Consider the following 15373-nt stretch of genomic DNA (forward strand, 5'->3'; position numbering starts at 1 on the left):
ACTGCCTTGTAGACACTAACAAGGCAGTAGACAGCAACAACAAGGCAGTAGACAGTAACAACAAGGCAGTAGACAGTCGACTACTTTGTAAATATCTGTCTACTGCTTTGTTCTCGCTGTCTACTAACCTTGCCAGTAGACGGGAATTCGTCTACCACCTTTATCTCACCGTCTACTACTTTGTAAAAATGGTAGTAGACGACAGATAAAGGTGGTAGACGGAAATCCCGTCTACCGAATGGTGTAAAAAGGCAAATTTTTTAAAAAAAATGTATTTTGTGTGAAGCCTTAAAAAAAATGTATTTTGATCGATTTCCCTTTTTAATTACGCTTTTCATCTTTCCGTTTTCAATCTTTTAAGTTAAACATTCAATATTTTTTATATTTCTTGAAACAACGCGATCAACGGTTCACTATTCTAAGTGTCCTTGGCAACGCACGAGTAACCATATGTTAGTTTCATCATCGTACCACTTTCTTCTTAATATTAAAAATCGTGATATTTATAACGAATTTGAAAATATGGCAACTTTAATTTATATAAAAGGTGTCATAATATACGTAATTTATAATTTATTGCAAATAATAAAGATAGCGAATAATAAATTTAATTGTTATATTATATTATATTTTATATGTATATTTTTGGAGCGTAAAATATTAATTGGAAACGCAATGGTTTAGTAGAAAAAATAATAATTGCAGGCTTTGACGTCTCCATCTTTTTCTTCTGCACTTCTACTCCCTCACGCAAAACTTCTCCTGAAATAGTCTCTCTTTTTTTCTATACTCCAATATATATATATATATATATATATATATATATATATATATATATATATATATTTTTTTTTTTTTTTTAATTATGAGAAAACGAATTTGAGTGTGGGAAATTTTCAGCCGCAATTCGAATCGTGACTTTACTTTTACATAAACACTAACTTCTGGTTCTAGAATTAATTTTGTTTTCTAGTACTTATATTATACAGTAATTATTAATTATTAATATAAAATTCCTAGATGATGAGTAGATTTCAACTCGCAATTCTAAACATGTCATCCACTCTAGTGATATTATATTCCATTTTTAATGATGTGAGCATTGTAGATGTGGTAGAATTCCTTTTAGCCTTCTTTTACATGTAGTCATCCATAGTAGAACCATTCCTTGTTTGTCAGTATGTTTCTAATTGTTGCTTCACATGTGAAGAGACGACCCTGCATTTGTGAATTTTGACTTAGTTAAATGTTGGTGATGTTTTTGTACTGTTTTGTGTTATTGTACTTTGTATGTTCTTGGATTGTGCTGCATCATTTCAGCGTGTATCACTTCTTTACTTTTTTCTTTTCTGGATCGCTGTAGTGTTTTTGCGCTAGTTACAGGAGCGGTCTTTCATTGAACTTTTCATTGTACCTGTGATGAAAAGCAAAGAAAAAATGTTATAGTTTTCGAATCACAAACATGTAATGTAATATGTAGATCGGGAAGAACAATTAAATACAACAAATGATCCCCAAGCACAAACAAAAAACATGAATAAGAAAATTACGGAGTAATAAGATATTGGCAGATCACTTAATAACATCAGTATTCACTTTATATATATATATATATATATATATATATATATATATATATCACTTGATATAAAATAGAAAGTCCCACTAAGTAGACTTATAGAAGGGCTTGACATAGATCACTTGATAGGAAATCCCGCTCCTGACAACTGGATACATAAACTTGTAGAAAATGTATAAAAATAAACCATCTAACATGATACAAAGGATCAAAAATAAAACAAATGGTAGTGACGTAAATGTTGGCATGAGAGTCATTTTTGACGCTTTTACCAAAATGGTAAAACTTTCCCGTTGACGACTTGTATACTATACTAACTAACCTGCGCTAACCCAATTCATACCATAAGCTTATAATGATATTTTACACGTGCTGGTGACTTACATTTCTCAAAATTAGGCATATGGGTCCAAATAAGCACGTATGACCCAAATGGGTTATAAATTACCATTTTAAGCAAAATATGCCCATAGCTCCTTTTCAAGACACCAAAACTTTCATACTCATCTAAGTTAACATATGGGACGTGTCTACATTGACCGTTACCTGAATTGACCCAATTTTACCTAAACGGGTCAAGCGCCCAAATAGTCAAAACTAAGTCGTTTCTTGTTTTGGCTAAAGTTTTACTACTAATATCAACAAAAAACTTAGATTGCTATTTTTAAAGGAATGTCAATAAACATAAGCAGGAATGGATGAAATCGAAAAAGTCGAATGTATACGTTTTTGGTTGTTATATTACCTGTGATGGTGTAAGCTTGAAGTTGACTGTAGGATGTGAATTCGAAGTAATGTGCTGGATAGCCGATTGGAGGTATTTCGGGAACGATGTTTGCAAGCTGATAGGTGGAAGATAGGTGGAGGAGGTTTCCATTTCAAAGCTTCCGAGGCGCTTCAGCAGCTTAAAAAAAGTCTTATTCAGAATTGATTTAACATATAATCAAACCAAATAAGATGGATCAAATTATTACAGATATTTTCAAATCAATAATTATATATATATAATAATTTGGGGTTAAAAATAAATAAAAAACAATAGGTTATGTATCTTATGGGGTTTAGTAGATATAGGCAGTGTTGTAAATCTCCTGAGATCTCCCCGAGATCTCCCTCGAGATCTCGTTTTTAGAAGGCAACTGAGACGAGATGTTCATCTCCCGAGATTTCTCGGTCAACGGGATCAAACTTAGTCAAAGCCACGATTTCTCATATTTTCTTGCAAATTTGTAAGATTTTCTTGTAAAATTCGTAATTTCTAAGATTTTCTCGCTCATTTCTCGGATATTTTTGTAAAATCTCGTAAAAACGTATATAAATATACATATATTTATGTTTTTATGTATATTTTTTATTAAAAAAACTATAAAGTCAACGTAAGTCAATGTTCCAGATCTTCCCGAGATTATTCCGAGATGCCGAGATCTCCATAAAAAGTCCAAACGAGATCTCTCCGAGATCCGAATTCTCCAAACTTGAATATAGGTAATATAATAATACTACCATATGATGAGTGGGTACCATTTTAACCAGATGGGTGGGTAATAGTTTGAGCTAGTGGGTGGGGTATTTTAAGATGGTTTCTTTATAAAACGATAAATAACTTCCAGTATAGTATGTCAACTCCTAGAACTAATCTAACAAATGGATCGAAAGTCCAAACACATATATAACACCAATTAAACACATTTATAATTTATAATTTTATAATTACATATAGACCAAAATCAAAAATTCAGACTCAAATCAGTGGCTTAGGAACCCAAATCAACGAAGTTCAAACTAATGCACAATTTTAGGTACTTAAAATCAAACCTTAACACCCTCAGTGGCTGTTAAATGAAGTGTGGTGTGGCGGCGAGGAAGTAACCTGCAGAACGATGACCATAGCAGCTACAACAGTGACAACACACAGATTTGAAGTGCAAATGTAGCTCTAAATCCAAGCTGAAAAAAAAAATACAAAATTGGTAACGATTACCTGTACGCGTAAAGTGAAACATGTTCAAAATATACCAAATATTTCTCTACCACATGTACAAACTAAAACGACATACTACACACGAAAGAGATTCAGGCACAACAAAGAACAACAAAAATATTTAAATCTATAAACTATTAACAGTTTGTAAAAAATAATTGAGAAGTATAACTGTTATCGAGGGAGACGATGCGAAATCCGAAAGCATCTAATAACAATCGTATGAAAACTGACAGCACACCAGAAAAAACGAAGGTAAAAATTGATAAACGTCGAACACATATGAGGTGTCAAACATTTTAAACATTATTCGCTACACACAACCGCTAATAACGTTGTTCAATATAACTATATAACTAATGGAAAAAAGAGGAATAACCATATACCATTTGGTAATCGCGAAACGATACACATTGACACTTTAAATGTGCTGATCCAGCTATGTTTGAGAGATTTATTGAGAACTTTCCTAGCAACATTTCACAAATCTATATATCAACAAAAGTTTCAAACACAATACTTATATACATAAGCAAATCATCACAGTTCAAGATTAATTCAGTTCAGATAATGATAGTCAGTTTGCATATCCAAGTAGTCCATCAATTTCAGTCTTGTTATCAACATCTTTGTTGTTCATCACCCACTAAATGTTTATATCAATGTATGTTATTAAAAAAATAACAAAATAAGAACCAACTGTTATCATCATCCTTCTGCTAGGTCCGTGGTCCTAAACCTTTTGCAGACATATCATCGTCATCCTGCCATCCGATAATCAATCAAACATTTTTAATGAATATAAATCAGATTCAGTTATAATATATATCTATATCTATATGTAAGGCAATTATAAAATAGCTAAAACTGAAGAAAAAAAAACCTTTTAGTCATACTACTCCCAATACTAATTTTATTCCAAGATTGGGATGTATTGTAAAAACTTAAAAAGGTAAAAACAAATGTAAAGATTGAAAAAGCTAAATATTCACAACTTCTTGACTCTCAAATCGAAACCATAAATGAAACTAAATATCAAGGAAATATACAAAATCAAGCAAAAATATAACCCTAAATTCCCTAATTTTACTCCCTAAAATTAGTTACTTTACCGGGAAATTTCTGACTCTGTCAAATTTAGAAACACAAAAGACGGATACGTTAGCGGCGCCAGAGGTGTTGGATGTAGCATCAACATCGGAAAAACAACATCGATGACATCTAAACCAGACCGTAGGGAAAAAGTAACCAAAAAACCCTGAATTAAATTATGAGGAATACCTTGAAATCGAAAGAAAAGATAGCAGCAGCGTTAACGGCGATGGTAGAAGCAGTGGCAGCGACGACGGTGGTACAACAGCGGCAAAAGCATTGGTAAGTGTTGCAATTTACCTGGTAGCATCAGAAGACGACAACAAAACGGAGAAAAAGATGGTATAAATTAGGGCATGAATTTCATATAGTTGATGACATGAAGGATGAAGACGGTGGCGGTGATCTAGTTGTTTGAGATGGGAGATTATTAGGGAGAAGCTTCTAGGACAATAGAATGAGCGGATGGGAGGGTTTTAAGGGGGAGTGAGGGATGTCGTGTCTAGGTTTTTTCTTGACCAAGCGATCAAAATTTTAATGGGTATTAGCAGATAAGGTTAAAATGAGCGGATGGGAGGGTTTTAAGGGAGAGTGAGGGATGTAGTGTCTAGCTTTTTTCTTGACCAAGCGACCAAAATTTTAATGGGTATTAGCAGATAAGGTTAGCAGATAAGGTTAATATAGTTGATGACATGAAGGATGAAGACGGTGGCGGTGATCTAGTTGTTTGAGATGGGAGATTATTAGGGAGAAGCTTCTAGGACAATAGAATGAGCGGATGGGAGGGTTTTAAGGGGGAGTGAGGGATGTCGTGTCTAGGTTTTTTCTTGACCAAGCGACCAAAATTTTAATGGGTATTAGCAGATAAGGTTAAAATGAGCGGATGGGAGGGTTTTAAGGGGGAGTGAGGGATGTCGTGTCTAGCTTTTTTCTTGACCAAGCGACCAAAATTTTAATGGGTATTAGCAGATAAGGTTAATATGACACTTGCGATTTATTTTAACAAAAAGTCCAAGTCTAAACTACTTTAACTTTACTCGTTAAAAACTTAATTGGATTCAATCTTTACTGATCTCGAGCTTGATTAACTTTAAGGCTCATTTAATAAACAAGCTGATAAACCATAAAGAGACAGAGGAGCGAGAGAGGCGGGTTATGGAAGATCACGGAGCACCGCGGCGGCGTTCGGAGGCAATTATGGTAGCAACTATGGATACAATGATTTAAAGGTAAACAATAATCGAGTAACATATTTTTTGTTCTTCAATTTCCCGATAAAATGGGTGGTAGTGGACCTCTGGAGATTCTTCAAAAAATACTTTGACATTTCGGATATCTATATGGCTCAAAAAAACTATGTTCTGGTTAGAGTTTTGGTTTTGTCAGATGTGAAGGAGTCACTGATCTTAAAGGTTTTGCTGCGATAAAATGTAATACACGAGTAGATGGCATGCAACCAAAGATGTATAAAGCTAGAACTGAAAGATGAATGGAGAAATAGAAACAATGTTCTGGCGGGATACCAAAGGTCAAAATGTTCAAACAACTATTAAAAACACAGGTTATATAATCCGACCACCGGAGATAATGTCCATCCATCCACCGGTGCAAGGCATGATGGTAGAAGATACAATGAAGTCGTTTCAAACTCCTCGAGAAAACATTTCCAACAAATACATTTCCAGTGAGCACATGTATATATGCACCACCAGAAGTCAAATACAAACCAACAACTTCTTCCAAACAACAATTTCTGGCTATGCGAAATTGTTCAAAAAGAGCGTTTGACTAGAGGGTGGGCATAATGCAGAATTCAGCCGGTACTAGGTCTCGCGCTCGGGGGGCTTGATTACTTGAGGTTTTACCTTCTATGGGGAAGCCAATGCGTTCGTTCATAGGAGGGTTTCCTCGCTTAAAAAAAAAAACTTCCAAACAACCAGTACAATCCCAACTACCCCAACAACAAACCCCATACCTTTCTAAGCATCAATAAACCACCAAAAAACCTAATATTCCTAAACCTCACCCAAACGATCATTTCCTCCAAAAAAAACAATCCTGAAACCGAATCATCTCACAGTAACCTTAAAGTTAACGCAGACATGAACAACAACCACCATAACTATCAATACCAACGCTACACAAATGATGACTAGAATCATCCCGCTAACAAACTGTCTCACCCTCAAATAGGGCTGGGGGTAAATATGACATTTCAATATCATCACACAAGTATATAAGCGAGAACGACTCTAAATGAGACGTTTTATAAAAACAGTAATTGTATTGTAGCGGAAACGAGATAATGTTTTACATGATAAACCCAAATGTAATTAATAATTGTTTAACAAATGCTAAGACATAAATATGTGGACTTCAATGCATCAGCTAGCAAAGCAACATAGGGCAGCACATAAGCTAATCTTCACCTGAGACAAACATGCTTAAAATGTCAACACAATGGTTGAGTGAACATCATAGGTTTATATAATCAATAAAGTGTTAAACCACAAGATTTAGTTCAAAACATCAAAATATCAATATGCCATGAGTTATAATATCGAGCTAAACATTCACCCCTGACGCTGTACGGGTGTCGGTAATCATTATTATGTACCCCCTTGACGATAGGTCAATGGGTAGAGACGTCACTCTAAATAGGCCTACTCACAATAATTAAGCTTGCAACATTTCAATTCCAGCAATTAATGATATTATGGCGGGTATTTGCATGTAAGAATACAAGTTATCAAAGTCTCACGAAGTTGCATATCAAAAAGTTTAGGCACTTGTGTCTAAATTGTAAATCATTTAAAAGAAAGCATGTGTCTCACCCCAAGATTTATAAAATTCAATAAAATATGTAAAAGCGGGGCAATGAGTTCACCTTAAATCGAAGATGAAGAGAATTCCACGAATGAAATGAACGAGAGTATATACCAGGCCTTCAACCTAGAGATATATAGGCTTAATCAGAAATTTGTCCATTTGACAAATGAAGAATCCTAGGTATATTAAGGATTGACTAAACATATGTTTATGTTTTCACTATTATTACATTTGTTGTTTATATAACTTTGCTCAAACTTCGATGCTATCAAATAAGTCCGGAATGACCAGGTGTAACCGGTGGCCCAGGACTCTTGATCAGAAACTAAGTCATGACATTCGAGATCCATAAGCTATCCCTAAAAATGGGAACCTACACATCATTCTCTTACGACCGTGAGTAGCGGTGAAATTTGTATAAGTCTTATGTTATCGATATGATTATAGTATTCACATGTTGTGTGTGCATAGGTAACACTTATTTAAGTTACTTGTATTCATATAAGTTCAAGTTATACATAGTATATACACTTATAAGTATAATTTATATAAATGCTTATTATTTAATTATTATAATATACATTTATTTTATAATTATATAAGTTTAATTAGACTAGCACATTATATTAAATATTAAACATTATTATGATTATACTAATCTTATAACATTACCTTATTAATTAATTAATTAATTAATTAATTAATTAATATTAATATATAATAGATAATAGATATTATATAATGGTAATATATTATTAATTGTTATTTATATTACAAGATAATTATTCATATATTAATTTAATAGTTAAATAATATGCGTAATTATATAGAATATTAATTTCATAATTAAATAAACATATAATTAAATATTACATATTTATTTACTGATCAAATATTGTAAATAATATAAATTGATTAATATATATATTTTATATATGGTGTATATTCCAAAAATACACTTACCATATATAAATTTGTTTTTAATTCAAATAAATACCCAATAATTATAAATAAAATTTATATAGACTTATTTAAGTGTAGTAAACAGTAGAAAAATTATTAAAATAAATTATATCACGTTTATATATTTATTTTGTATTTATCTTGTTATTTATTTTCGGTAAGTACAAAATAAGATCTAAATTATAAAATAAATAGTATTTCGACCCAAAAATTTTGGTTTATAATTTTTACAGGTTTATCTAAGTTTTAGAAACTCAGAAAAATTATATATATATTTTATATTCTGTTAAAAATATTTATTACGAATTTTGCATTGCTTAACCATATAATTCAAATTTAAGTAATAATAATACTCCAAAAATTATTTTTACACATTCATTAACTGTTCAAGGTATTTTTCATGCAAAACCTACTGTTCTTATAATTTTATACGAATTATTACTATTTTTTTTTACATATATGTATATTAATTCCAACACTAAATACATAATAATTATGTAACATAGTAGATAAATTAAGTTTTCAATTCCAAAATTCTTTATACATCAAAAATAAGTTACGAAAATTTTTGTTTCAATTTTTGAAGTCGTTTGCTATTTTTTATTGATTTTAGCTCATATATACCCTAGCCGATTAATATAATTAGAATAAGTATATAATACTTCACAAAAGTATAGTTTTTGACTTAGATCACCTTTATAACATTATTAGAATCTGGGAAAATTGTTTTTATGAATTTATATGCAACATAACTATTTTATTTGATTTTTATACAATATATACATATACCGAATATATATATATATATACATAAACAGTTTTAGTTTTTTACTTATTTAAAAATACAAAAACGAATTAAAAATTTATAACATTAATTTTTCTTAACTCTAATAATCACATCAGTAATTATCATATTATATATATATATATATATATATATATATATATATATATATATATATATATATATTTTATTTAATTCATATTATATTTATTATATTTAATATATGTATCGGACGAATAAAAGAAAAAAAAAGAAGAAAAACTAAAAAAATAAAAGAAAAGATAAGAATACTCACAAAATTTATTTAGGATTTTTGAGAGCTCTAAAAGTTGAGAATGAAAAATAATGAGGCTTGAGAGGGTATTTATAGGATTAAAAAGACTTGGAGAAAAAGAAAAAGATTTATTTTTAGAAATAATTCCATTTACAATTTAATTAATTAATTTTTTTTTTTTAAATCCGGCCAAAATACCCCAAATATTTTTATTATTATTATTTTTTATTAAAGGAACATTCTAAAACCATTTTTATATATTTTTGTTACAATTCATTATTATTTATTTAAATAAACCGATTTTAATTAATATATAATTATATTATAGGCATTTTTAATAAATATAAAATATCTATATTATTTATTCTTATTTTTAGTTAATCTACATATATATATTCATTTATATATATTTATTTACATTTTATTTATATTAATATATAATCTATACATATTAATACATAATATGTATACATTTAATATAATAATAATATTATTATTAGGGTTAGGGTTTTTTATAATATTTAGGGTTAGAGTAATAAACACGATCATTTAATACAAGTATTAATTAAAGTTCATTAATCGTATTCAGATAACAACCCTAAATCGAAAACACAGTATAACCTAGTGAAACCTTAAGGGCATTTTGGTCATTTTAAGAAAGAAAAAGTGTCGGTTGTCAAAGTATCCCCCCATAAATGGAAACTTCGTTCCGAAGTTTTGGATAGACTTCTCGGATGTATCAGCGTTTGAGAAGAGAGATGGAGATATTTCTGTTTCATTTGGTCTTCACGTTCCTAGGTACACTTGGGGCCATCGCGTGAATTCTAACGGATCCATTCTATAGAAATATTGCCATGTTCTAAGCGTTTGAATCTTATGACCCATAACTTATACAGGTTCTTCTTTGAAGTGTATCTTATTATCAATGCGAAAGTAATCCAAAGGAATAACAGGAGTTTCATCCGAATAGATTTCCTCAAAAAGAGAAGATGATAATGCTATTCACGCATTTCAGTAATTCAGATACATGAAATTTTAGAAACATTACTATGCTCATTTAAAACCTTGAGCGTTTTATGCCACAACACTAGGGCAGACAAACAGATAGAAGTTTGTGGAGATCACAACCATGACGTTTGATGCATGGCTTGTGTTTGTTAGAGATGGTACCAACTTCAAATTCTGGAAGGTAACCATAGACATGATACCTTTAGTTTTCAAGAAATTCCTAATGTGAATTGACGAAAGGAGATGTCAGCTGAGGAGTCACTAATCAGGCTTATATACAAGTATGCCATAATTACTAAGATGCCCTCAGGTTGGTATGAGTGATTAATGAATGATATCGTTCAGTGTATTATAATACATGCGAACTTATCCTTGGAAATAGTTTTTAATAGCACGTTGTAGAATGTAACTTTATGATCATGATTTCAGTTACACGTCAAATCGGGGATCGAAACTTGACTAGGATAACATCCAGTTGCAATCCACGAAGGAAGAAATGTTTAGAGTAACCACATAAATGCCATAAACGTTTAAGGTAACTCCTTTAGAGAGGATAGCGAGGATTTTAAATTATATTTCTGATAGAAAACCGCACGAAAAGGGGTGATCTCTTAATGAGAAAGACGTTCTCGCACAGATGGCGAGTCGATCTATCATTCACTTATGAGTTTAAGTGAAGATGTAAATCATTGGCTATAAAGAATTGTTTTCAACAGGTGAGGAAATCTTCAAAAAATGCTTTCTCGTGCTAAAAATATATTAAATCATAGAATTGATGTTTACGAGGATGTTGTTGCTTAGCCGTGAAATATCGTAGGTAGAAACTTCTCAGACGAGCTTAGTGAATCTCTATCCGTGATACCAGTGTAATAACAGTTAGAATTGATACCAATCTGAAATACGGTTGGGGTTGAATTCTCACACAGTGCCTCCCTTAAGAATAGGTGTGACCACTGTGCATATCTAAGATACTGATTTCACAGCCCGCATTTATGCTACAGCCAATCCCTAAAATGAATAGTTGATGAGCGCAAGAGGTATGTTTTGTTCTTGCTCGGAGGATAAGAGGAACTGTGATCCAATCATATTGTGGTGTAAATATTTTTTTTCATATAATTAGTCAAAGTAATTTTGAAAATGTTTGAGACATTTTGGTGTGACAATAATAATGAAATGAAGTTCTTAGTAAAACTGGAGTTATGTGCAACTTGTACTATTTTAAGAAAAATAACTTTTGAATTCATATGTAAAAGAATTGATTAGTAAAAATGTAGGTATAATTTGATATGTACTAGTCAAAATAAGTAAGGGTAAATTTTATTTACTTTATTATATACGATTTATAAAATTTGCACGAATGACAGTAAATAAATTTATTTTACAAAATTTCGAGAGGATCGCACAGTAAAATAGTGTGTGTAAAATTTTGGTAAACATAATGTCCATATTTCGGAGGTTACGAGTTTGAAAAAGATTGATGAAGATCAAGTGAATGATTTTTGAAAATTTCGGCTGATATTTAAGCAACAATGTTACGATGTAATGAAAACTATTGATTTAAGTGTGGTTGATGACTATTATAAGTTCTTAGAATTCAAAATGTTCATGTGTGAAGCTATTGCTATCAAGTGAGATATGAATGGTAGAGTTTGAGAACGTGAAGTTAATCCCCTGTTGACTTTGAAATGCCAACTGGTCATGACTAATATTGGAGTCGGAAGGCTGGCTGTAAGTGCCCTTATTATATACTCATGGATTGAGTCCGTCATTCACAATGATTTCATAATAACTTGAGCATGAATAATCCCATGTTTACATAAACAGGTATGAAGACACGCTAATGCAGTGACTTTCGACTATGTGATGATCATTAAAAATCAATTTTTCAAGTCCTCGCTAAATCTGTGATTATTGTCGGGATAAGGGCGATGTAAGGACATGGTGTCACTTCCCTATTGTTAGAACCATTACTATATGATCATTTAATGATACATCTAACATGCTTTTAACACCGAGGCAAAAACGTAAGATTTTTCAGGTAAACGATTAACGCTTCAAAGGTCACGACTTATTATTTAGGTACAACAAATTACGCGATGTTTGACCTCAAGTAACGTAATGATAATCATATCAATGCTACCTTTGATCATGATGTAGCGTGAGGGTACGAAATAGTATTATTTTTAATACAAAATACTACAAAATATGACACAAGTTTTATTTATTTATTTATCGAGTGGATAGGATATACCTAAACCTTGCTACAACACTATAGGCAGTGTACCTAATCGTAGAGTAGTGTAGTTTTTAGTAAGTCCGGTTCGTTCCACAGGGAGCTGGTGATACTTACTATATTTTTAACTATATTTATACAAAATATATATAATTATATAAGTAGTAATATTATTATAAAAGGGGGGTTTTACCGTTTAATGACCGGTTTGTCGATTCTATATTTTAAGCGTAAAGATAAATGACGATAATTAAAGTGCGTAAAATAATGACAATAAATAAAATGACAGTAAATAAAATTGCGAGTAATAAAATGACAGTAAATAAAGATACGATGAGAAATATAATAAAAGAATTATGCTTATTTAAACTTCCGTAATCATGATGTTTGACGTGTTGATTTTAATTTATTACCATGGGTTAATTGTCCTTTGTCCTGGTTTATTTGATACGTCTATCTGGTTTTTGTCCATAATAGTCCATCGGTCATAAAAATAAAGTGCGAGTATCCTCGTCAAATTACCCTTATACCCGAAGTCAAATATTCCAACTGATTAAGGATTTAAACTGTGACGCAGTTATCACTTCTGTCAACAATTACACCAGTTATCACTGTATGTAATCCACCCCTGTTTTAATTAGTTTATGAATATTAATTTACCCACTTGATCAGTTTGAATAATCAATTACCCAACCCGAATAATTAATTAAATGATTATAATAGATTCCATATGAACGTCACTAAATAGGACAACCATAATCATTATTAATTATTAGGATAATTAATTTGAAGATAGGTTCGACAGACTCCAATGAGTTGTCACTCAATTAGACAATACCCCCCATCTATTAATAGTCAATAATCCAATTTCCACAAGTGTCGGTCTTTTGCCCAAACCTTAATTATGGTCCAAAGTTCAATAACCCAATTTTAGTAATTAGCCCAACATCATGAGTACTTCATTTTAAATAAGCATAATAACGACTTAGCTACGAGACATTAATATAAAAAGGTTGAACATAACTTACAATGATTAAAAATAGCGTAGCGTTACACGGACAGAATTTCGACTTACATACTCAAAAGATCTCTATCATAAATCTTATTATTATCATAATTTAAAATTAAAATTAAGATTATTGTTATATCTTATTAAGTTAACATTATGATAGAGATATAGAATATAGATATTGATAATTGATATTGATAAATAAGAAAAAGATAGAAAAAGGTGTGTTTTTACATTACGATTACAAAGCCTTTTATAGGCGAATTTAGAAATTGAATTTTCACTTATGACCCCTGAACTATGCTCAATTAACAACTTTTTATTATTTAATATTATTCTTATTATGAATTATTTAAATATTATATTTTATTCTTGTGCATAGTTGACTCGTAATTTTTACACCGTTGCGTCGAGCGTTGAGAGTTGACTCTGGTCCCGGTTCCGGATTTTCGAACGTCCTTGCGTACAATTTTATATTTTGTACTTTGCGTTTTGTAACTTGTACTCTTGTCATTTTTAGACGTTCCTCATCAATAATTTGAACCTTTTTGATTGTATCTTGTACTTTTGAGCTTTTTGGACCTTTGTGTCTTCAATTCGTCGTTTTCGCCTTTTGTCTTCGCATTTATTTAAAATAAACGAATATTACTTGAAAATGGAACAATTGCAACTAAAATCTTGTCTTTCTTGGGGGATTTTGCTATGAAATATATGTTCCTTTTTAGCCTTATCAGATCATATGGAGCATGTGATGGATCACATGTTTTTCAATATTGTGAGGGAAATATATATAGATACTACGCCCTTTACTGGCCCAAAATGTGGATACGCTAGAGTATGATGGGATTCTTTTGATTTATGTGGTAATCAAAAGATACCCGTTGGAAAGTTCTACCATGGTAAGCAGCGTCTTTAGTCGGAGGGTCATGATCAGGTGATGGTGGTGGTGTATCAGGAGTATATAATGGTGTAGTAGGTGAATACTTAGGTGAATGTGGTGTTTATAAGAATCGACGCTTGAAAATGCAAATTAAATCATTGCGAGTGATTGTCGCTTATCTTCGACGGATTTTCTAATGGGTTCATGAAAATCTACACCAGAAGTGTAATTACAGATAACAGGAGGCATGCTTCGAAGAAATTTTGGGGGTATCACTTCAGATCATTTAAGAATATGCATCCTTCCTTCCAGTGAAGGAGCGTGGATATTAAGCGTCAAAGATAAAGAGATATGTTGTTTAAGAAAGAAAGAATGCAAAGTTTTACAACCTTTATGGTTTATGAGGATTGTTAGTCTACCCATGGGTATGAGATAGATAGTTTGGTTGAAATGAGCTCTTCGTATATCTACAAATCAGATGATGATTACCCTTCATGTAATATCAGCGAGATAATCGAATGAATGGCTTGGGAATCTTTTTTTGATTCACTTTCTATTCCATATGTCATGATATTGGAATTTCTATATGAATTATTGTTATATAATCACGTTGGCCAGGCGTCATTATATTTCACTAATTCACATTTCCACTTCAATATCACCCCATAAGGCCAAGACACGTGATTCAAACTACAAAATTTTATCTATTAGAAAACTTCCTAAGGGCTTAAACTTAATTGC

At 31.3% G+C, this 15373-nt stretch overlaps 1 long non-coding RNA gene across 1 annotated transcript; it reads right to left on the reverse strand.

Annotated features, from left to right (window-relative positions):
• Positions 1 to 1031: 1031 nt before the first annotated feature.
• Positions 1032 to 5182, reverse strand: LOC139873123 (uncharacterized). The gene is made up of 4 exons (XR_011767272.1): positions 3947 to 5182; positions 3395 to 3526; positions 2325 to 2483; positions 1032 to 1414 (listed from the first exon to the last, which is right to left on the reverse strand). It is a non-coding gene; the product is annotated as an uncharacterized lncRNA (long non-coding RNA).
• Positions 5183 to 15373: the final 10191 nt, after the last annotated feature.

The sequence above is a fragment of the Rutidosis leptorrhynchoides genome, chromosome 10 (assembly GCF_046630445.1).
Source record: "Rutidosis leptorrhynchoides isolate AG116_Rl617_1_P2 chromosome 10, CSIRO_AGI_Rlap_v1, whole genome shotgun sequence".
Classification (NCBI taxonomy): Eukaryota; Viridiplantae; Streptophyta; class Magnoliopsida; order Asterales; family Asteraceae; genus Rutidosis; species Rutidosis leptorrhynchoides.